Here is a 25,120-nt window from a genome sequence, read left to right on the forward strand (position 1 = left end):
GCCTCCTGCGGCTCCGCTGCGCCGCGAACTCTCGCGTGCGGGCGGCGGTAGTTGTGCTGTAACGCTGTAATGCGGTGTCTGCCCCCTTCCCCAAGATCACGGCAAAATACATTTCCTTTGAAAATTAATTTGCCTATTTTTTGTTTAAGCACTTACAGATAAATGTGGTGCTGCACACAGTTTTTTTGGTTTTTGTTTCTTTAATATGTACGGAGTCCTCAGTAGTATGACACAGTACTCACTCCAAGGGTCTGCCTGTATCTTCAGAATTGGCAAACTAACAGCATTTTTTTAAATGAGAATTTAAATTGCCAAAATTTGATTTTAACCTGTTCGTGAAATTTTTTCTTCTGGCAGGACCTAAAACCACCACATGCCCTTAGGTACATATGCATAGGTTTTAATTATAGCATTTTCCAAGTAAGTTGTAAAACATGCTGTGATATTGTATGGTATGATTCTTTTCATATGTGATTCTATTTATTCTATTATCCTAATATAAACATTTTATCCGAGGCAATTTCTGATGTCCTCAGACTACTGCACTTAGTTAATAACAGTTTATCATGTCATCAGAAGGGAGCTGGTTTGATTTATATTSGAAAAAATAATATCTCTAGAGAGAGAAAAGCTCAAAATCCCCCAAAACAGGGATGGCTGATGCATGGCAAGGCATAAGAAGAGGTTTCAAGTCTTTTGTCCTCTAGAATTTTTACTGAATTAATGAATATACTCATGCATGTTGTGTTTCCTCTGATGTTGAATCATCCATTATTTAATGCAAGAGTTGCAGCTGAGATGTTTAAATGATGGACCTAGAACATGCCTGATGTTCAGCTTGAACTTCGTTGTTAATTATAAAATGAACTAGATCAAAATTTTGAAATTATTGGACATTTTATTTTTTATATTATTTATGGACTGAAAATGTTCTGTGCTATATTTCTCACAGTGGTTCATCTTCGTGATGTTTCCTGCAGTCTCTGAAGGTGTTATTATCTTATTTTACCTTTAGTTGCACAGTAGCTGCCAATAACRCATGATATTCTTGGTGTCCATATAGAATAAGAAGATGAGGCATTATACAATCATAAGGATAACATCATGGGGCAATGTTCACCTTCAAAAGCCAAGCAGCGTTTTGGTTCTAGGAGGTCTAAACTGCCTTCTTCCAGGTGCTAAGTCACTCTTGAGCTCAGTGGGATTTGATGGAAATGAAGGGTGTGCAATTTCTTGCAGGAGAGGGATGTTAGGCCTTGATCTACAATGGCAGTTAGGTGCCTAACTCCTATTGGCATTACTGAGAATTAGGCACCTAAATATCTTTGAGGTTGTAGGGTTTAACAGGTATCTGAAAGATGCAGTTTTTCTTACTTATGCAGCTGCTTGGCTTTCCTTCTTGTGCTGCTTTCCTTACTTAGACTTCTACAGCTCTGTTTTTTCCGCTTTGTGAAAGTTCTGGCTTTGGGCCTGTGCACTTTATACATACATACAAAAGCATTTCCTTGAACAGTTTTCTTTTTCAGCATTGACTTACTAGTTATCCATACATAGAAACCTCACAACATGAATGAGAGAATTCCATCCTCAGTCTGCAGTGTAGTGTTGTCTCCAAAGAAAAAGTGATTTCCTATGCCATTTCTGTGAAAATAATCAGGCACGTGAGGCAAAACTGAGTGTTAGCCATGTCAATGAAGCACCGACAGCTGATMTTCTGTAGTCAGATTTTATGTATCATTTGAAAAAAAGTGCATTAAAACGTTTTAGAATGTTTCAGTTGAGTAATTAGAAGTCTCATTATTTTGCATGTAAATAAATATGCATACAGCAGTATAGCAACTAGTACTATACTGCCTCATCGTTAGGACATAAATTTATCTCAAGAGAAGGCTCAAAAATTGATATATGTCACCATAACATCAGCATTATCTCAAGGCTGGGACTTTTGGTGTCAGTGGCTATACTGTGAGTAATCCTGTTCTTAGACAGGTCTTTTGAAGTTGACAGTGATTTATTTAGACTATGGAATGTAAAGTTTAACCCTCAAAGACTTTCTTTTAGAATTTGAGTCAACTTTCAAGCATTACATTGTTCAGTGTACAGGACATTGCAATCGCAGTATTTGAAGAGATTGCCGTTATTGTAGACAGGAGAGTCTACATAGCTGGTTTTCATTAGCTACTCCAGGTAGTCTTCTTGGGACGTTATTTAATTCATTCCCTTATTTGATAAGATACTCAAATATTAATTGGAGTTTTCTTTGTATAGCTGTCAGTTTGGAGGCCTAATGTTTTCTCGCAAATAAAGCGTTCATACACAATCAAACACTGATTGCTGTCGACACAACTAAATGCTAACTGTGTGTTTTGAGATAGGACATAAGAGGCAGAGGTGCATCTTTGTTCCTTGTCCATAAGCCCCAGGAAAGATAACATGTTCCAAGAGTGCTTGCTGGGATACTGTGGAACCAAGCTATAATTTTTATTCAAGGCTGAGGATAACTCATTAAACTGAATTTTTATTGACAGTTCTTTAGGACTGTTTCAAATACAATGTTGGAAACTGCCTGGTTACTTATAAAATAATTTGAGAAATGAAATATCATGTTAACTTCTAAACAGAATAAGAACTGCTGTAAGCACTTTGCAAATTAGGCCAGAACATAGCTGTTCCTTGACTAAGCCAGTATGATTGCCAATTAGAAGTCATTCTGCACCTCATTTGTGGTACTTCTAAGAGGCATGCATACAAATTCACTCCTTTTGTTAACACTCTGAGACCTTATAAATTACAAAAGGCCATTTCTTTTCAGTAGCACATAAAGCAAGTAAAAATCTATTGCTGTAATTGTTTAGGCTATGTTTCCGCAATTCAGCCCAGCTGCAATTAATAAACAAGCCTACTTCTTGATTTTCTTCCCCCTTGCATTTTAATGCAACAAAAATATTTTCAGAAATATGTAAAGATATCGAGTATTTGAAAAAGCAGTGTGTTAGTTGCGAGCAAGAGGACTACGAGTAAACGTTAGGTGAAGTTATCTCTTCAAATTTCAGTCACTTTTAATTACTTGTAAATTAAAAAATAATGTGACCATGTTATGACCGTGACGTGTCTAGAAGAAATTAATCTGACAGTCTTGGGCTGAAGGTATCCAGCAAAAATGAAGACTTATTGTGCAATTTTACTTTAACTTAAGCTATGGAACAGCTGTAATGCATCCATTGTCTTCCACGGATTCCTCTGAAAGATATTAAAGTGCTATGAGAAGTAAAATACTCTTCTTTGCTCTAGTTCATCATTCTTTCTGGATATACCTTACAAGAACATCACCAATTTCTTTACCTTCTTTTTGTAGTTAATGATGTGAAAGTATGGATACATTTGTCTGAGGAATATTCAGAGTTAATTATTGATTTAGAAACTCTTCTTACCCCAATGTGAACATCTTTTTACTCTTCAAAAGAAATCATTGTGTAGGACTCTCTTTAGCAAACAGATCTGATGGATCTTTTGTGGGCAGTCATGTCTACTCACATCACAAGGCCTTTGCTACAACGTGATCTTAAACTGACCTTCAAGCTTACAGGCTGGGAAGAATTGTTATAACCGTATAACAGATAAAGCAGTTAAAGAAAGGACAAGAAGTTAACTTTTTAGTGCCAAATAGGAACAGCTTTTTCATTTTCTTTTGATGCATGTGAGAACAATCAGTTGAAAGTYAGAACTCTTTTAATGTTGGGAAAAAAACAAATGCCTTGCTGTATGCTTGACCTCCCTATGCCAGTCTTAGTCAAGTCACCTATAGAACTATAGGAGAGAACAATGCAGACCAGATGTCATATCTGAATTGAACTGCACTGCAAAAGACCAAAAATAACCACTTTTCTACTTCACTCCTGTTTGCACATTTCAGTACAGCTCTGTGAAAGAAACAAGAAAGCCTTTGTCCTGGAAGCTTCAGCATAAATTAAATTGAAAAAGTACATCATTTAAAAAAAAGAAACTTTCAATGGAAAAGATTAGCTATTACCTAAGAAACTCAAACTTGGCACATATATGTTTCTCTCCCTCTCTTCTTGCCATTACTTCTTTTCTCCAATATTTATATACATCAAATAATGTTGCACATTTGATTTGGAGGCTTTGCTGGCAAAATGCAGGGTCCACTCTTGCATTTCTTATAAAAGAAAATGCAGCTTGACAGTATTTGATGGTATTTTTTAACTAAAGCACTCTACAGATTTCTGGGTTTATCAAGAGTTCCATGAAGTGTGTTTGTCTTTGTTAGAACCATAACGTAGATTTGGAAACTAAAGAACAGGGAGAGAAAAACATAGAGTGTCAATACTGACTTTTAAAACTTAGTGCTTTATCTTCAAAGTTTTATAATTTGGGGGTTGAAGTTCAAAGTGCTGAGCACTTGAACTTTTTGTAGGAGTTGATGGGAACTCTACATGATCAGCACTTCTGAAAGAGAGACCACTTTTGTTTTTGTTCCTAATCATCAATATAGATGCCTACATTAGCATCTTGAATTTGATACCTTTAGTATGGGCAAATAAAGTGCCCTTTAGTCCAGTCTGTTTAATTTCTTATTCTCTCTGACTATAAAGTTAGAAATCCTGTAAGTTATACCCATTTTCATGTGTTTTTTGCATGATCGCACATGATAAAACTGTTAGGTAATTTATAGTCCTTAAAGCGTATTAAGCCCTTTAAATTATAGGAAGGGAAAGATTTGCGTAATAGCTAGGAAAAGTGAAAAATTATGTTTTCCTTCATTCCGTTTGGTTTGATAGGCATTTATACTGTTAAAATTTTCTTTCGATCAAAAGACTGCCTAGATGATCAGATAGTCAGGTAATGGCAAATCCGTAGCATATAGCGATGATTCATTCGCCATATTCTTTTTTGTGACTAGTGGGCTGACAAATATGTTCCGCAGGCTGTCCTTGTAGAACTGAGTCAGTTGTGGATGCTGGAATACATGCAGGCCTTCCATCCTGAATGTCTGAAAACTGGAAGCAGTGACACAGCTATCACTCAAGCAGCCATGAAATACTGTCAGAATGGGGATAGACAGTCTGCACATGCAAACTGATTGTTAAAATATATTCTGTGATTGTGGATGAGGGGTAATGCTTTGTATGCTTGATCATGGAAATCTTATTTATCATTTAAAATTAAAATTTGTTTAAATAATTATAACTTTCCTTATTTCATCCTGATCTTCTGTGGTTCATGGAGCATCTGTCATGACCAACAGTATATTTTGTAACACCTGCTACCTTGATCTCAAAATAAAGCAAACTTTGACGTTTCACACAACTTTGCTGTGATAACCCTTCAGTGCAGCCTTAAGAACTTTTGCCTAGTTATTGCTGTGTAGGCATATTATGCATGCATTTATGTGAAATTACCAATGTCTACATATGTCTAGAAAGCAAGGAGAAAGGTGCTCCCCAGGATTACTGACTTAGTTTAAAAAACAGTGGGAAAAAAGGTAATTTAGATTTCAAGTTGGGTTAGCAGGTGGATTTGCAGTCTGTAGGTGGGGGAAAATAGGCTTGAACTTGACTCACTTTATATATAGCACTGTTAGTCTAGCCTCGGTCTTGTGTATCTCCTTCTCAGTTCATTTTTCCTCCCAATTTTGGTTAAAAGCAGTCAGCCAATTTTGAATCCTTGTATATATATTAAATACTATTTTTATTTTAATAGTGTGTAACAGTGCTAAATTGTAGGAATGGCATTTTAATGGCTTTTCTTAGAAAATTTTCTGTATCTCCTTCTATCTTTCCCCYCTCAGTGGTCAGAAGACATGTCATATTAGACAGACATAGTAGAAGCAGTGTCATATTAGATTTAATGTGTTGCATAATTAATGACTATGTTTAATTTTTTTTTTGGTAAAAATATTACTACAATGCATGACAAAATAATTACATGATAATGACACTCCAAAATAACACATACTGTTGCTCAGTTGCTTGATTAATGATCATTCACTGATGACAGACAGAAACACAACTAATTGTTGGAACGTATTTGCAGCTTTTTGCTCTCATTTTATACAAAATTATTCAAAAATATAAAAATAACCTTTTGTGTTAGTGTCACCGCATTACTTGAAAGGCTACAAACATACTATAGTCCGCTGTGAACCAAAAATTTGTTTTTATCAGGAAGATAAAGGCAACGATAATTCTATTGTTAAGCATGAAGTTGTTATACATGCCAAGCTGGTATTTTTCCTGGTCACTGTCAATATGTAACATAGGTGTGTGTTTAGTCTCACTTGTTGTTAGACCCATTGAATAGACTGGTCCTAGAATGTATAATCTAATCTTGTGAAAGATGCTTCATAAATTTACCTAGCTATTTATCTTCTTATTTTGTCAGGTTTTCTTTGAAAGTGCAAATTAGCGAACCTTTAAAAAAATATTCTTCTTTAGTAAATTCAGTGTACAATGACTTGACATAAGCCAAACGAAACAAATGAAATGTATACGTGATTACAGTCCTAAGTAACCAGGCTGCTTCCTTTCTCATCTAGACTTGATATAAGACTTGCACTTCAGTGGGTCAGCTTTTGTTTGCTTCACTCTGCGTAAAAAGGAAATCACTCAGCGGAGTTCAGACCACGGTGATGTCAATGAGAGTTACTTCACTGATGTCAGAGATGCCAAGATTTCACCAAATACGTATGACAAAACACAGCACGTTTTTAGAGTAGGAATGCTGGGAATTAAATTCCGTTTTAGTTGCATGGTGTAAATCTGAACTAATTCCAGTGGCTGCAGTAGATCCATTCCAGATTTAGATCAGTCTGGCCAAAAGCGCTCTTTAAGCAATGGCTGTAAGCCCAAAGAAGTTTGGTAAATTTCTCAAACCTGTCCTTAAAAGAAAAAAATCAAGCTGACATCTCTAAATCTTAGGCAAGGATTTTTGCCCAACCTAAAACACATTTTCACACAGTTAGATTAAGGCCCCAGATTTGTGCGAAAGCTTTGATACTGTCTTTGTGCCTGTGTGGAATAAAATGATTGCTGTCGTTACACCACAGAATTTTGCACTCAACTCTTCTCTCTCAAGTTTCCGTCCTAACTTTGTAGAAACTCTGATTCTCTTTTCTTTCTCCCATTTCTGAGTCCTTGGTCCTGCTCCCAAATAAGGAAGCCTAGCCAACCGCAGCAGGCGCCTCGCCAGCTGGCACAGATCTGCTGCTCCGAACAACAGCCTGCTGCTGTTGCTCTGCCTCAGGCGTGCGACGCGTAAGGAGCTATACGACAGACTAAAACAATTGATAACTCCGCTCCCCTTTGACTGCTAAGCTCAGGCTTGAATCTCAGTATTCCATCAGTAACCATGGATATTTACACCCGGACAGAGCCTAAAGAGAGCACCAAGTTCTGAAATCTCTTAAATATTTCAGAAGGTTGCTAAGTTTGTTTGCATTTGTAAACTATTTGCTACTCAGTTAAGCCCATGGTATTTTTTTCAGGGATGATTCAGTATAAAAACATGTTTCTCTATATTAAGGGAACTCAGTGTTATACATTTGGGATAGAAAGTTTTTCCATTAACTTCAGTGGAAGCAGAATAGAGCCCAGTATATTAATTTTTCATTCATTTTTTTTACTGCTCTTCCTATAGCTTTTTTTCTGCACTCTCTSTGCTTTTTTCATATCTGAACATGAACTCACTCAGAGTCAAGTGATGCCAAACTTCTAAATCTATCCTGAGTGGGTTTGAGATGAGGCAAACGAAGTTTTAGTGGAAATGTTATGTCATAGTAACAAATACCTATGGATTAGTTGGTTTATTTCCAGGACCTCATGGGCTATACATTGCTATTTATAATTTAACTTTCTCAAGCAGCCACCACTGTGTTTATGTTACCATGGTGTTACTTGTCATACTGGAGGGTGGATAGTAAATGCTATAATTGAAAATAGATACTCCCACTAAAGTAAGTGTAACAGGTGGTTATGTTTTTATTAAATCATGCAACAAGCATAATACAAGTGAAATGTGGATACCTCTGGCCTTGCCTTTTTACTAAGAAATTTTCAGACATGCCAGTTTGTCGTGGTGGGTCAGAATGGAGCGAACAACTTTAGTGATTTGTACTGCCCAAGGAATGTCCGTGGCAATCAATGAGTGTCCTCCACGTCAGACTTCAGAAAGCAAATGTTCATATGGGGGGAGAAAAGGAGATGTTCTGGTGCAAGGGGTCTGTGGGGTCCATAGCCTGGGCAAAACTCTAATTCCTTAAAAGCGTTTAAAGAACAGTGATTGCCATTTCCATATGATTGCTTCATTTTAGCCCTCTGACTTTGTCCCGTCTCTTATTTTCATTCAGTTGTCCTGCATAATGAATTGAGACTCTGTTTTGGGGTCTGCCCTACCTTAATACAGTGGGGCTTTGTTTGGGGTAGGTTTACATCCACCTTTGCTGGTTGTGTCAACCCGTCCTACAAAGGCAAGATGGTTCAAACGTCAGCCTCTTGCAACAGGAAGAATGGCTTTTGATTAAATTTTGTCAACTCCCGTAAAATCAGCTAAGTATGTAATATACATATTTCACCCCCAGACTTTGAGATTTGTATGAGAGAACATTACAAACAGAACGGAATATTAATGCCTTATCTTACAAAACTTCATTGTCCTAAAATAACAAATACCAAACCAGAGAGCTCAGGTGAGGAATAGGAGATCCTTAATAATTTGTGCATTTTTCCAGCCCTTCCTTAAGTTCTTGATCAGTGTTTATAAAGATGTGTTTGAGAGAACTCTGAAGAAGACACTTTTTTACCAACTTGGTCTTAGTTTGGTTAAACTAGAATCTGAGCAGAACAAATCTGCTCAAGGAGACTTCCATTCAATTTTGAATCTGCACTGGGCTACCTCCCTTGTTAAATTCCTTTTTTCTGACCATTTCCTACTCCAAAATATGTGCCTATCTATACAGATATATTTGCAGAGAGAAAAGTGCTTTTTAGTTTTTATATATATATATATATATATATACATATATATACTGTGCATTCTTCTGGAGCTTATTTTTATAATCACTGAAAGATATTTCAGAAATGTTCAGAACAATTTTTTCTTCACAGCTTTTTCTTTCTGTAGATTCGGGTCTCCCCCTTTCTCCCTGGCATTTGTTCTTCCTAACCCATAGTTCTCTTGTGGTTTTGGTATTCTTCCCTGAACACTCAACTTGATCAAGTTCTGGCTTGAATTTCATTGACTTTAAAGACAGCATACACAGAGTCTATTCCTGCATGGTCTGCTTGTATGCTACAATAACTAGAATGCGTGGGAGTTTAAGAAACACACATAGACCATAGATCAGTCTTTATTTTGCAATATTTACATTAAAAAATAAATAGTTCATGGTTCAGTTGTGGGCAAAAAAAGTAGCTAATTTTTACTGTAACATTTTTTAATTCTTTCCTGATAAGAGTATTCAACGATTTCTGCTTTGTTCAGTTGGCTTTGATGATACGGTTCCCATAGTCAGCCATAGGTTCCTTCTCATTTGTCACAGCAGTGGAAACCCAGAGGGTCCAGAAGTATTTCTCTTGTATTTGTTTCATGCTGTCATGATTGAACTGAGAAGTATTTGCCATTCCCCATTTATATTTTGAGGCTGCAAATACTGTAATACTTTCATCAAGTTAAGTTTAGAAACTTTAATTTCACTACTGCATTTAGTACACAAATATTTCGTGATGAATATGTGCCTCTGCTCTGCCACTTTTCAGCTGAATATTTTGGAACTGAGATGGTAACAAGTTCATCAACTGAGCTTTGTCAGTGCAAAGGCCACAGCTGCTGGAGAGCTTGGGTGTTGTCCCTGACAGCCCTGCTGCACSGGCCGGGCGCTGGGGAGGGACCGGCCTTTGGAAGTGGGCTTAGGTCTGAGCCCTCATTTGGGCATTGCAAGTTCTGCAGAGAAAGAGCAAAGAAACATACGGACGTTATTCTAAGTTCTCCTAAATATATTCACACAGAAAAAAAGGGATTGTAGATTTTTCTACCAGAAATATTCCAAAATGTAAAAATAATTCGAAATAGCAGTATTGTTTTGCTCTGCTGGCTGTAAAAAGTCCCAGGAGTATTAAGTAACCATATAACACTTTACTCAGGATAGTATGGTTGGTATGAAAGACATTTGTAAAATACATTTTAATAAATCCATACAAAAGATAACTAATTGGTATGATTGTGTGAACAGTAAAGCACACAGTAGAGATTCTTACATCAGTTCTATGCATMAGTCTCCTATTTAGGATTTTTGGAGCTTATGTAGAAGTAGCAGTCAGACTTCCTTCTTGATTCTGTTAAATTTTGTCTCAAGCAGAGGCTAATGGAGTCCTTAAATTTTTCATGTAGTTGTAGGATATAAAATATTATGAATTTTCACCATCAGGAGGGATTGTGTGCATATATAGCTTTTATTTTCTCTCGAATTCAAGATTGTTTCTCAGTTTTCCTTTTGCMTTTTAACCAATGAATAAAACAAAGCCAAAAAAAAAAACCCAAGTGGTTCAGGAGGCTATATGATTTGTCATATTTTGGTTTTAAATTGGTTTATACTGGCTTGAAATGGTAATGTTATTAAAACCAGTATCATTTCCTGTGTACACCAGACTGAAAGTTTGTCTTAAGGCTTTACAAGGCAGTCTTTAAACCCTTCTGCAAGCTTCTAGCTATTGCATTCCTTTCCACAGGCTGTTATACTTARAATCTTTGTTTATAGCACTTTCCACATGTAACAATTTCAGAAGTTAGACTTGCAAATTAGGTCATCAACATTACCTTTCTAGGCTCACCTTATAGGTAGCAGCTGACTGACTTTATTGTTACAGAAAAGCTGAGGACATTCCCTAGGGCCACTGACAAACTTCCATGTAACAGTAAGTAAGCAGTAAAGCATTAGTCTTTGAAGTATTCATGCATATGTAATTGTAAGGAAAGGAAAAGAAAATTCAGCATTGCAGCTGATCCAAATCTTTGACTAGAACAGTGAGTTAACAGAAATAAAATAGAGTTTGCAAGCCATTTTTGGTCAAAGGAACTAATAAATGTGGTACAGAAGATGATTAATATAGAATAGTAGGTAATGTCTATTAACAGGTTTTTGCAGATCCACACATCCAAATGAATGCTTGCTATCAAACTTGGGATTTTAACTGTTTTGCTGAGTTATCCCTGTTCAGCCRGGCCTTAGTCTGGTCTTTTTGTAGATGTAGGATTAGGATCTCTGCCTTCTTTTGGCTCTGGGGTGGAGACTGAAAGTCACAAAATCCTTACTTTACTCTGTGGTACCCCAGAGCAGCCTAAAACTTGTCCAAAATAAGCTATTGAACTGGGAGCTAACTAGCTAGCTTTTCTAAAACCAATGTAGCCCATGTGGGTGCAAGCGTCTTGAKTCAGAATGGTGTTTTAGCAAAGTCTTCATCAGTCACAGACCAGCATTTTGTCTTGATGTTTATGGAAAATTTGTCACTGTGTTTCTACCAGATTTCCCTTTATCCAACTTGTATCTGTGGTTATTCAGCCATTTTCTTAAAGAGTTATCTTTTAATATTCCTTCTTAACTGTCAAAATTCTCTAGCATGAATTTTTATGTTAGTGTTGGTATGCGATTCCTGATATTTTTCCCCCCCAGAGTATTCATTTCTTTGGTATGTTGCTACTTAACTCCAGGTTAGACAGTGAAGTGCAAATACTCCCTACTTATTTCTTGAACCAAAACAGAATTTTAACCCATTCTGTCACCTAGAAAAAAATGTGGTGAAAAGTAAAGAAACAGATATATTTACAGGTAGCATTCTTCAGAGAAAGGTATTTAATAGTCAGTATRTTGTATAGCAGTAGGTAAAGTTCACATGCTCCATCAGATGACAGTTAAAAGCATTTTTCRTTTGCTTGTGACTGGAAATATAAGAAAGCTATGCAGGGAAAGAAATAGACTTGATGCTTAATGAAAGCTTTGCCATGCTTTAAAATATTTTGTCATGTAATCACTGCCATAAAAATAATCATGGAGCAGTTGGGATGCATTTTTGGCTTTCTTGTTTTGCAAACCCTTWTTTTTCTTTTGCATTTCTGACACCTTTCAGTCAAGAGTTTCAAAGCAAAAGGACTTGTTCACTCCATTTCATGTACATAACAAATAATTCATTGCCCAGCTGATTTACACATGCAAATGATTTGCATACATCAGGTGCACATACATACAATTTCAGAGGCACAGTCAACTTTTCATGAAATGTCAATGTCAGTAAATTAGCTGAAAATTTGGTCCGTTGTGTTCTTTCCATAGRAAACTAGTGCATTGTATCTACTCATGATATTCTGGAAAACAGGAAAAGGGAAATTATTTTATCAAAGTTAAATAGATGGGAAGCTTTAACAGACTTTTTTTTTTTGACCATTTCCCATACCTGCATATTGATACTAGTTAAAAACTCTTTTCTTATGCTTCAAATGTCAAATATTCKTTTATATTTTGCATTTGTACTGATGAGATGAAAGGTTGTTCAAAATTGATGAAGTAACGAGTTGCTGTTGTCTGTTCCTGTTAAATCTTTAGCATTTTTTGATAAACTCAAAAAAGTATAAGCTCTTTTATGAATGGCTTCTTGCTGAAAGCCAGTCATCCAGCTTATCTCTCTAATGAATTTGCTGAGGAGGTTCTGCAGCAGACCGATGAATAAACTAGAGGAGTTCACATTAGGGAGTTACTGTCGTGAAAATGCTAAGACTTGTGTGTGACATAAAGCCGTCCTAACATCCTAAGTATAGGATCCTTTTCAGGCAGGCTCTGCCCGACTTTAAAAATTAATCATTACCTTAAGGTAGGACTGGTGCTGTAGTATGTATTGTATTTTCATAAGAACAAGAACAACTAACTAGCCCAGGAGTGAAGTCTTATATACTAAATTTATTCCTAAGGAATCATGCATTGGTAATATGGGTAGGTCTTTTTTCCTCTCGGCAGATCTTCTTTTGAGATGCTTCTCTGTTATTGCACTCTGTTAGGTCCTGTGTTCCRAGTAGTACATTTGTCTGTTTTCATAAACAGAAGCAATAGCTATTGCTGCACAATGTGGACTAACTAGTGGAAAAATGAAGGTTGACTGGTTCCTCTGTCTGTAGAAGACCATGGAGAAGCCTAAGTTTTCATCACTGAATTCTTCCATCTGTCATGCAGCGAGGTGTCCCAGTGGAGAATTTGGACTACRAAAATTKAAGCTAATGTTCCAGGTGTCCATTGTCATTTTGATCAATGTGACTTAGCTTTTCACTAATCAAGAGTTGCAAGTATTTGTTGTAATCACAATAATCATGTATCCTCCCTTCTCTATTTTCTCTCCTTTCTCCTTTGTACTCTCTACAATATGCCTCCCACTCCTTCTTTTAAATCATTGTTGTAGGAGGTTAATTACCAAAATGTAGCTTTCCATGCCTGTTGGGTTCAAGTTACTGCTTGTTCTTTTATGCATTGTTCATTGGGGATTTTTTTAATAAGTTGTGGATGAGCATCCTACCATCATTAATGACTRTGTTGAACACTTTAAGACCTAGCCCAAATCCTTCTGAGATTTCACTGGTGTCCTCTCTCCAGTGATAAAAAATTACTTGTCTATTTATTTTACCTTCGTATTGGATCTTTTAAACAAGGATTTTTCCATGYAAGGACCTTTCTCCTTATCTCATGGCAACTCAGTTTCTTTTAGAACATCTGGGGAATGACCTTGAAGGATAGGCTTTTGAAATGGAAATAGCCCATATCAGCTGGATCTCCTGTGTCTATGGGCCTGTTGACCTCTTCAGAGAGCTGATAGTTTTAAGACATAACTTTCTTCACTAAAGCTATGTTAACTTTCTCTATATATCATATTTATTTATGTGTCCATGCTGTGCTATTCATGCATTTTTCATTTCTTTGTTTCAGTCACATGGGTCACTCCCATCCTCTTTCCTTCATTTTTTCTGTTCAATATATTGAATTAATGATAGCACATGAAAAGCAAATTAATACAACTCCTGTCCTAGTTGGTGAATGTATAGAATTTGAATTTAATGCTAACACATTATATTGAATTAATTGTGAGTACCAAGCTGTTTTTTTTTTTTTAGCATTTTTTTTGTTTTTTGTTTTGTAACCTGCTTTGTTGCATATAAACACAAAACTTTTGTACAGGATTTTTGATGACTTTTTTGTGTTTATCTATGGAAATCTTTGGCTGTTGGGGGATTGCTTCTTGAAGAGAATCAGAAAGGTAGCAATAGTGAAAACAAGATTGCAGGGTTTTTATGAATATTTTTGGCAAACAATATTTATTACTGGTGTGCAACAGTATTTCCATTTTATATTATAAGTTGTTTTGCCAAGTACTGGTTGGCAGTATGTCATGTTCTTTAGCTTCCATTTGGAGCTGGGTACTCTTCTGTCTGCTTTATCTCTGAAATGAATTAACATTTGCTTTATTTTAGCTATTAGTTCTTGTAGGATTCATATCATTTAAACTAATGGGATACTGTGTTATGAGGCATAATTCTTTCGTTTACTAGGCTTTGTCATTGCCAGTAGCAAACATTGTTCTGCTGACATTTCATCACCACACTCCTAGTTCATGCCCAATGCACGCAGAATTGRCAATACTGAAAAGAGAAATTTCCATGTCCACGTTTAAATTTGATTTGTTCCTTTGCTATTGCTATTACCTCCTCCCACTGACTGTAAATCAGTAAGTGAAAAGCACACCATGTACACTGTCTAGAGCCAAACATTTGATATGGTAGTAATTAATTGATATCATTCCTATAGTATGCTGATAAGTAAGATTAGTGCCCTTCTCAGGCCCRATTCTATTCACAGTGAAGTCAGTGGGAGTTTTCCTTCTATTAAGAATGTAAAAATATGTTCCTAAGAGCAAATTCATTGAATAAAGAGTTGTATGTGAAATACCGGACAAATACCATACTGAATTGCACTCTGTACGACCCCCTTGACWTTTAGTAAAGTGGAAGAAAACCTAGTAATTTATTTGTAAGTAGCAAATGAASATATTTATGGAGGTTTGTGAGTTTTAAATTGAAGAATTACCTCAATTGTGGTGTATTATTTGTAATAATACATTAAATCAGTCTGCCATACAATCAATGGGAAGTTGAGACCAATTATGTTCAGAATGATAATTAAGACAGGTATTTTTGTAATAAGGAAACACTAACTGCAAAATAAATTTTCTAAGGGAAGATCTAACTTAAAAAGAAGCATTCTTTCTGTAGATTATAAAAGCTTGTGGCCTTGTAAAACCATGTATTACGCTGCAAAACTTTCTCTGACGAATTTCCATCTTTCRCACTTCCACAGGAGGTATGTTGGTTGGGTGTAATGCTTAGAAGAAAGCAAGATCAGGAAAAACAAAAGTGCATAATCAAATGCTGATAGCAATATTATAGCTGACCAGCATTTGAACAGTGCGTGGGATTTGTATTAGGAAGATACACTTGTAGGTTATGCTTTTATATTTTGTCCTGGGATGCTGAAGAACTCCCTATTATTCTTTGTATAACAATGCCCGAAGACCTCAGGCCTGGTTTAATGATTCAAGCAAGTGCTCTTGGTCTTACTCTCCCACAAAGCACTACAAGTCCTTTTTGCATGTGACATTCACATTTATGTGTTCTTTTAACTCTGTTCTATTAGAGGACCAAGTTATGCTAGAAAATTCAAACTGTTTCTTAGTGACTTTTAATAAAATTGTGAAAAAGATAATTTGATGAAATGATATATAATATGGAAAAAACTGTGCAAGATCTAGCAAATTTTTCTCTGGTCAGTAGATTTCCATGTAGGATGAGCCTGGCTTGGTAAACCTTAATGTATTTCTCCTTTCCGTCACTTGTTACTTTACTGCCTCATTTTCTTTAGCAAGTGAGTACTCRGCCATAAGAAATTTTTCATGTTAACCTCTGCTCTGGAACTTAGGCAAGTTCATTATCTTCTGTTGCTATAATATCTTAAAACCTGTTTCTTTGTAAGAAAATTAAAGCATCCCGTGACCACAAATGCAGGAATTCAGGCTGCCTCAGCTATGCTCCACATTGAAATAGGAATCATAAGAACAGATGTTCAGACCTTTTTGTTTCACCGATCGTGCCATCCGTGGTGGCTGGAGTCCTGAAATTGATGGTCACTGGAAGCCTTTGCTGGCAGTAAGGGGAAAATATGCAAATATAATAATCTTCTGAATCATCTTTTATAAGACATTACTGTAGTCTGAGACAGAATTCTAAGCTATCACAACATGCARATCACATTTGTGAGAGTGACAGAGTGAGGGTGTCCCTACGTTTAAATAGGGTATTACTCAAAATAGTTCTATTCCAGCTTTCCATGGAAGGTACTTTATGTTCAGAGTGAGTCGTTTTCTTTCTCTAACTAGTCATCAAAAACACCATCAATCCTACTTCCAGTGAGACGAGCTTCTGTGGAACGTAATGTTTGTTATTTCCTTTACCCGATAAGAACCATATACCTGGATTTGTACAGGACATAACATATATGCAGTGGTGAAATTTTTTATGCTTGAAGAAGGGCTTGTTTCAGGAGTACTTAGCAAAAAAAAAAAATTATTTTCCGGCTAGATGCAGGAAAGGTAAATTCACCCTTAGTATTGTTTTTTAGCAGTTTACTGCAGGAAAGGAAATAGGAGTGAGTCTGTTGGAGCCRTGAAAGAGAGTACATAATTAGAAGTAATTCAAAGGTAGCCTCCTGCTAGTATTCCTGCATCAGTTGAAAAATAGAACGTTGTTATACAGCACAACTTTCAGATGAAATTTTAGAATGTATACATTACAGAAATAATCAGAATATACTGTAGGTGTCAAAATCCTGCTACCGATATATTGAATGTTTTTGGTGGGATTACATGCATGTAACAACACAAAATTARTATCTCTATAGGCTATAAACATGTTACTCAACCAGCTACCCTCCTAGATCTGCAGGCTTGATCGCCTTTTCTCTGCATGCATGCAATTTGTACAGATATTAAGAATTTCATACTAGTATGTAGAACTGACTGTCAAACAAGAACCAATGAACAGAGGTAAGGAAACTTTTCCCCYKCAAAAGTGTAATCATCACAAATACTGGATATAAAAAGAACTTTAAAATATTGTAGAATACAAGAACTAACATGTCATTTTTRTATTACTTCACATGGCTTAGTTGTTCTTGCAAAATAAAATGTTCTTACCACTTTTTTTAGCAGTTTCTATTAGCCTAAAAATTTAGGACGATCCACCAATTCATTTTAAAGTACCAAGGGGATGTATTCATGGCAAGTATTAGTACCAGTGTGTATGTCCTTCTGAACATCAAATTAATAGTTTGAGTCATGGGGGTTAAAAGAAATTTTAAGTGCTGCTTTAATGAGGACAGACACTAACATCTGATGCCTTGTATCGTATTTAAGCAGTATGCCTATCTGATATATTATTATAGCGGTGCCCGCTAGTGGCATAATTATGGGCCTGTCAGCATTACCATTACAAACCCCTATATTACAGCTGAAAATATCACTCCTGGATGAAGTATTGTACAAAGGCTTTCAGCCTTGAAGCAAGAAGCTTTCAAAAGTAATTTTGCTGCTTCTCCAATTTAAAAAATGAAGTTTTGCAGTTGCTTACCTTACGGTATGTATTAATCTCTTGTTTTCAAGGAAAAAATACCACAGAGTCAAAATACTGATGCTCATTTCTTATAATATGAATATAACATATCCAAAAGATGGGAGCTGAAAGCTGAAGGCTTTTATTTATCARGAAAACAACTACAGCAAAAGCAGAAAAAGTACATCTGCGAACTGCCACTCAGAGTTCATATTGACTTGATTTGCAATCAGTCTGCAAAGATTTCTGTACCCTTGTTATCAACATAGACTGGTTAAAAATCATTATTAAGGCTTCAAGGACAAGCACTCAGCATTCGGAGGGTCCAAAATTAAGGTTGTCCATATGATTTTRTTTTGCCTGCTTTGTGAATATATTTTCCATAAAAACAATTCCTGGAAGTGTTGGATGGTGTTCAAGTGATCACCACTTTTTCGCTATATTATTTTTTGTCTTTTTTTCCAGTAACTTATCACCCATCTTTGAAGTAAGAACCACGGTCTATCATGGTTTTGAATGATGCTTATCACTAAAGTATCTGAATGCTTTACAAAGCATTCGTTAATTTATTTTCATTGCATGAGACATTAATGTTGAAAATATTCACTAATTTTACATGTTCAATTCTTGGAACCTGATTTTTCAGGTTGAGATTATATAGTCTATTCAAAGCACGGTTCTCACTGACTTTAGCTATGCCTGGTAAATGCAAAGCGTTTCTGCAGGTCAGAGCTCGTGTGTCTAGTAGGGTACCCAGACACCGAGCACCGCGCAGTTAGCGATTCCTTGTAAAGAATTTGGGGAAGCCATTTGCCTTACATTGCCTAGATCTCTGCCAAGAGAAAAAGCCAAAATCCATTTCTTCAGTATGTCATTACCCTAACTGTGAGGTAACTCACTTAACTGTAATGAATCTTCTTAATTTCTTCAATTTCTCATCCTTCTTCATCACCGCTGGATACAGTTGTGCTGGTGATGCCAGAAGGATACTCACTGATGTGGATTCTCCAATTCATACGACATTCATCTGGCACAGTTATTCTTTTCCACTGTTTTTCAACTCTTCAGCAAATGGAGCAGAAGTCCTGTGTAAAATTATCTCTGTTAGTATGTAACTACCCCACGTGGGGAGAAAAAGCGGCACCTGATTATTTACCTGGGCCATAGTGTTTATGTACACAAATGCATTAATATTTCACAGGCCATCCTCACTCTGCCTTTTTCCCTAATTCTTGAGTGACTTGCTTTGCAATCTTGATAAGATTTCTTCAAGCATGGTTTTTGTTTGTAATTATTCTTTGGGGTTTTTTTAACTGTCCTGAGGGAAAAAAATTCTACCGTGTGGCCTCATGTGATCACCTGCCCTTATTATCATCAGTGTTGGAACTGCGCAGACTTCTGCACTTGTGCCCAGGGAGGGTAATGGATAAAACAGTAAGTTAAAATGTGCCTGATGACACATGATAGAAGAGAATAAGCAACAGAAGAAGTGTGATAACAAATAAGGAAACATATATTCTATATATACTAGGACCTGTGAGAGGCTTGAGAGTGTGCAGTAAGAACATAATATTTTGATAATTTAGCTGGAAAGCTCTAACAAGCTTCTGTTGACAGTATGGAACTGTATTTGCAAAGGGTTATATTTAAAGACTTATATTTAGCCAAGAGGCTAAATATGAATAGATTTTGATGTGAATAGCAAAAGATCGCTATTTATGCAAAGACTACATGTCTGTCAAATTTCAAGTCTCCTCTTTAGGCTGCTCTAGGCACTGGAGCATTCCAAAGGAAAAAATACTGCATTTATTTCTAAGATACCGAAAAAGTTGGGAGGGGTTGAGAATTATTGGCATTATTCTCACGAGCAACTGAGCTATTTTTGAGGCATTTTGGTTTTTGCTTTCTATGCCTAAAGTAGACACCTGGCAGTAAAACATCCAGACAACTAAAATTTAGCAGAGTGGTTACCAACAGGAAACTGTCATGATGGAAATTATCAAGCAACCTTAGCAACAGGTAATCTGTTACTTTCTCTGTTTATTCTTCAGGCAGTTATATTTTCATCTACAAAATTAAGTTGTTCATTTTCGTATTACCATTGTTGATGGCATAAATTTTAAATATAATTGTTAGCAGAGAAATACTGGTATTTGTTTACCCAGTGTGCTGCCTATGTCAGTGTTAAAATAAATAGTTGATGGTAACATAAACTTTTGTTTTACTTTACTGGCAATGACCTGCTACAGTATCAACATCATTGCTAGCAATATAAACAGTACAACTACTAAAATACACAAAATATTCACTAAAACATCTTCACTGGAATTATTGTCAGAGCAGTAATTTTATTAAGTGAATCTCCCAGCTGCTTATGATATTTTAGGCCAGATCAATTGAGATAGTGGCCATCCTCAAGTCAAATACAGATCAGCAGGAGCTGAGAATGGTTTGTAGGTCCAGTTATGAGTTGCATTATCTTAGGTTCAAAAAAATAATAAAATAAAGCTCAAGAAGGAGCTACGAGTATAGGCACACTTCTGAGTGCAATATTGCGCTAGATTATCTACACCTGGGTTATCTACAAATGAGTTAGCTTGRGTGTTGGAAACAATCTAACCATGGTAGCCCATGCTGAGCTTGCACTGCTGTAAATGTCCGAATTTTTTTTTTTTTCAGATTCTTTCTTAGATAAATTATTTGCTAACCCTTAGATCCCATCTTCTTTCAGCATGCTCTTGATATACCCTTCTAAAAACACATCTAATCATTCATTTCAAGGAAATTTATGGTTGTTCCACTTCTTTGAGCTTCTCACTTAATAGTTATTCATAAAGGTCTTTAAGCTGACTGTATTCTCTGAAAGCCCTTCTGTTTAAGATGAATTTCATCTATATTGTAGTGAATTTCTGAAAGGATAAAATAGAACATTATTGTTGTGATTAATTCATTTGTTTTATATCCTTGAGGGGCAGCTGTGCTATTATAAGTCAAAGGATTGTACAAGCTAAAAAATTGACCTCCTACTTATTCTTGCTTGGGACAGTACAAAATAGGGCTGGTGTTAATACTTGCTTTCTGTCTCTTTTATGGAGTAAAGCATGTGTTATCAACTCTATGGGCTGAAATCTCTGATATTCTTCAAAAACTCAAGAAGGTCACAGTTTTGCTGGATCTCCCCAGAGCTTCTCCAAAGCAGTTCTGGATGTTTTAAGGTGTGGTTCCACCCTCAAGGGGCCAAGTCGCAGTTCAGCCAAATTGCCACTGATAGTTCTCTCTTTTATTTGTGCAAAGTTCTGCCATTTCAGGAGACATGAATTAGGAGACTTAATTAAGAGACACTCCTAATTAAGGAGTGAACAGTTGTATCTCTGATCTAGAGTGTACTTCTACTGAAGAGTTACAACCATTTATCTTCTTAGTTATAGCTATGAGTAAAGTAACTGCCACATGGTCCCCCTTTCCCAAATGTACTCTATGGAGAAAGGAACACAACAGGGTAACTGCTGTAAAGCAAAATATGATCTGAGCTTTGGGGGGGGGCGTTGCACCTGGAACCATCTATGGGGAGAGGAAAATGATTGCTGTTAATCTGTGCATGTTTGTGTGTTTAGGTATTCATACATGCATGCATATTTTTAAATTTTGTAGCTGCTCAATTAAAAAACTTGGAGAATTGCAACTTTTTGATTTTAAAATCAGGATTTTATTTTTTTTTACCAGAAACATAATTTGTTACTAAAGTTGGAAAAATATTTATTTGAACTAAAGGATGATGCTGGTACAAAGATGTATGGGCTTGTTGCCTATACTGTGATTTTTAGTCTCTAGTCCATTTTTTTGCATTCTAACCAGTTATCCTCATGCACTATTGCAGAATGAAATTAGAAACTCTCCCAACGCATTTACTAGGTTTATCCTTAATCCTGCAATTTTTTGAATTTTCACAAGACAGTTGTGACATATATAAAGGGATCTTTGAAATCAATATCTGATGGTAACATAAATCAAGCAAGACACCCAAGAATTCACTTATCAATGACACTTTCTGATGTCATTGCAAGGAGAAAAGTCAGTCGGATGACTTTAATGAAACAGTTGATCTACGGATGAGGGGAGAAGTAAGCATGTCTGAAAGTTTTCCTTTGGGATTGCTTGCATTTCTACACTTGAGAAAGTGCATACCGTGCTGTGGTGGTGACCTGAATGCATGTCTGCAGGATGATGAAATAGTAATGCCGCAACAACATCTCGCAGTTAATCCTGGGGCAAATGTACTGTAATGTGGAAAACTGTTTCATATCATCCTGCCTTCACAAACAGCTTAGTTACAAAGATGGAAGGATCCATATTGTAAAGGTTGATAGTTTTGTGATGTAAATCTCACCAATAGATTAGAAAAAGGAAGGAAAAAAAAAAAAAGAATGGCAAAAATAGGGTAGTGTTTCAGCCTTGCCTGGTTACCTTTAAAAGTAAGTGGAAAATCAGCACTAGTTTTGTCCTCCCTGTGTAATGAAATACTGAGTTATCCTTTTGTTTCCACAGATAAAAAAAAAAAAAATAGGAAACTTGATTCTTGGTAGGCATTGAGTCATACAAATGAACCTTTAGTCGTTCTGGCTCTCTGTGCGACACGGACGTCCTCTGTGGCATATTTGGGGTTGTCAAGGCTTTGTGGTAAAGCACTAGAATAGCACAAGATACATATCAAGCCTCAAATTTGAACCTAGGTCTTCTGGCTATAGAAGAGTATCTTTTGTGTATGTTATGTCTCTTCCTGTAGTGCAAGTTATGGCTCATGGAAAAAAAATGCGGTCTTTTTAAGAAAGCAGCCTTATCAAATTAAGGCAGCGTGCAGGAAGCTTGGTTCTCTGCCGTGCGTGAGCTCTGCCCAGCACACACAGCTAAGTGACCTTCAAGGAGCCAACTGCAGTCATCTGATTCTGGTAACCGCTCTGTTGCCAGTGCAGCCCAGAAAGTTTCCTAAATCGTGCTTAGGAGGCCACCAAGAGGCCAGCAGATCTATACTGCCATATAATCACCCTTTTTCTCCCTAACTTATATTGTGCATGAAAACACTGAGGAAGGTAGAGGACTGATGTAAGGGCCAGCTCTGCCAGTTTTGTGTCATTTGGAGGGAATTATTCAACACTTATATTTCATATATGTGGAATTCTCTGGGGTTCATTAAGGCACTATAGGCAGATGACGTAGGAAAAACTTGCAAAGAAAAATTCAAGGCTGAAACTCTGACTTTGCTTCCTCTCTTCCACGCTTTATAATTCTGGTGCTATGAGACAAATTTTTTGTTTGTTCTCAGCGGCTCGGAAGGAACCAGGCAGCCGGAATGCTCTGAGCTGTAAAAGAAGAGCTCTGCCCCCTCGCTAGATTAAACTGAATTAAGCCCCCTGCTTGCTCTTTTGGAAGGCTCGCTTGGTTGTCAGAGCTCCGCTTCCGTGTTCTGTGTTGATGGTCACTGTGTGTTTGCTTGTTAGAAATTATTGAAAGAATACGAAAATAAGACAATGTCAGTCATGCTTCCCAGGCGCCATCGTTTTAATATCACTAAGTTCCATGGGAAAATGACATGAAAACGCAGTATTGTCACCCGGCAGCTTTGAATGCGTAGTCTTACATCTTTCCTTTCCCTGAGTGAACCTTGTTTTGCAGCACTAAGTTCTTTTTTGTATCGAGCTTAGTTCCAGATCTCACTTTAAACATCTTAAGTGCTTTAAAATATGATTTACTGATTTTACAATTTAAATTTAGAGAAATAAATTACAATCAAAGTGTTGGTTTCGGTTTGTTTTTCTTTTGACATTAATTAAATATCATTTCCAGGACCAGTGCAGTGTCTGTTGTATTTTAYTGTAATATCTGGACTGGATAATATCAGTTAGCTATTGAGAATCACGACAAGAGAATGGGCACGTGACAGGCTTAGTATAGTCAACTGGAGTATAAACTTCCAGTATATAAGCCCSTAACTCCTCGCATGCACAAGTGGATCCCGCTGCAAATGCCTGAGCTCTCCCCCCGCGTTGCCCTACTTGTCGGCACTGGGGCTGCCAGCAAGGCACCGCTTGGCCCCACGGCAGCACCGCTGCAAGCTCCTCGCAGAGCCGGACCCCTGACTGCACTCAGGCGTGGTTGCGACCCGTTACGGCAGCAAACTTCTCCGTACCGTCCTTCCAAGCAAAGAGTAAGCTTTTATGCATTTATTTATTTACCTTTTAACTAGTTGTAAGTGGCCTGTATACTTCTCTGAACTTTTCCAAATTATTTATTTTTATGAAAAGTAACAAGTTTATTGAAAAAGTAACTGGCAAACTGGCGGAAGGTCAAGCTTTGCCAACCTGCAGCAAGTCTGCATGCTTGCCGCCTGCTCTGTAGGCATGCTGTTAAATACACAAGCCTACGGAGCAGAGCTTTCAGTGGGTTGCCATTGCTGTTGTAACCACTTCCGTAGCACGAGTGAGAACCGGGGACTTGYTGAGGGTTTGTCCTCTGCGTAGTAGGCCATGGGGTAGCTGGAAGGGAAGTGCTGATATAATTTGAGAGCTTATTTTTAACTGGGTTTTTAGACTAAACCTAGTTTTTTGGGGGCTTTTTTCCTCCTCAATTATTGAGGTCTACAGCAAAACACTAGATTAATTTTCTGACTTTTGTACAGACTGGCTTTTTGTAGTATGTATGCACGTAAAGTGTTTGAGCTATATGTTTTCAGTTTTAAACATGTCTTTGACAGCAGATAACAGCCCAGAGTAGTTACATAAACCGTCATCACGTGATCATTGCAGAGCGCTGGGCTGTGGGTATGAAGGACTGTAGGAAGAAAACCAGGTTCTCTGCAAAGAGATCTTATCAATTTATACGTTTTGTTGTTATGGTTTTCAGCTTTGTTCCCTGGTGCTACCATAYGCCATGAACTATTATACCCAAAGGATACGTTCCAAATGACGCAGCTGGCTCTAACTGATGCGGAAGTGGTTAACTTTGTAGTAGAAAGTGCAGAAAAGCTGTTTGCTCACTTACCTGCAAAGCCCTCTGGAGTCAACACGCGAGGCTTTCTGTTGACTTCAGCAGGAGCTGTTCCAGCTTAGGTGGTCTTTTGCATGGAAACTTCCCTGTAGCAGGAAGCTTGAATATCAAAGAAAATTCTTTGTGGCTGAAAGAAAAATATTCCCACTTACAAATATTTACATACTGGCTTACCTCTCACTTGCGGTAGACAAGCTTCAGAACAGTACATAGCCCAGCATAGACCCAGGAGCTACTCGCTCTGCTGCTGCCCCTGGTGATCCGTGTTACTAGTGGTGGTATCCAGCACAGGAATGGTGGGAATATCTGTCCTGTTCTCTATTTTTTATAGCAAATTTTCTAGTCCCCTGTTACATTGCCARTGCTCCACTTG

At 37.0% G+C, this 25,120-nt stretch overlaps 1 protein-coding gene and 1 long non-coding RNA gene across 9 annotated transcripts in view; one reads left to right on the forward strand and one right to left on the reverse strand.

Annotated features, from left to right (window-relative positions):
- The window catches only part of PITPNC1 (phosphatidylinositol transfer protein cytoplasmic 1), a 99,744-nt gene that overhangs the window by 7,650 nt on the left and 66,974 nt on the right, over positions 1-25,120 (forward strand). The gene's annotated exons all lie outside the window — the stretch shown is intronic.
- LOC112966944 lies at positions 17,783-25,012 on the reverse strand. 2 transcript variants are annotated; one of them, XR_003253804.1, is made up of 3 exons: positions 24,922-25,012; positions 24,742-24,833; positions 17,783-18,791 (listed from the first exon to the last, which is right to left on the reverse strand). It is a non-coding gene; the product is annotated as an uncharacterized LOC112966944 (long non-coding RNA). The 2 variants fall into 2 exon arrangements; XR_003253803.1 differs by having other exon boundaries at positions 24,742-24,846; positions 24,922-24,989.

Source organism: Apteryx rowi, unplaced genomic scaffold (genome assembly GCF_003343035.1).
Source record: "Apteryx rowi isolate R43461 unplaced genomic scaffold, aptRow1 scaffold_26, whole genome shotgun sequence".
NCBI lineage: Eukaryota > Metazoa > Chordata > Aves > Apterygiformes > Apterygidae > Apteryx > Apteryx rowi.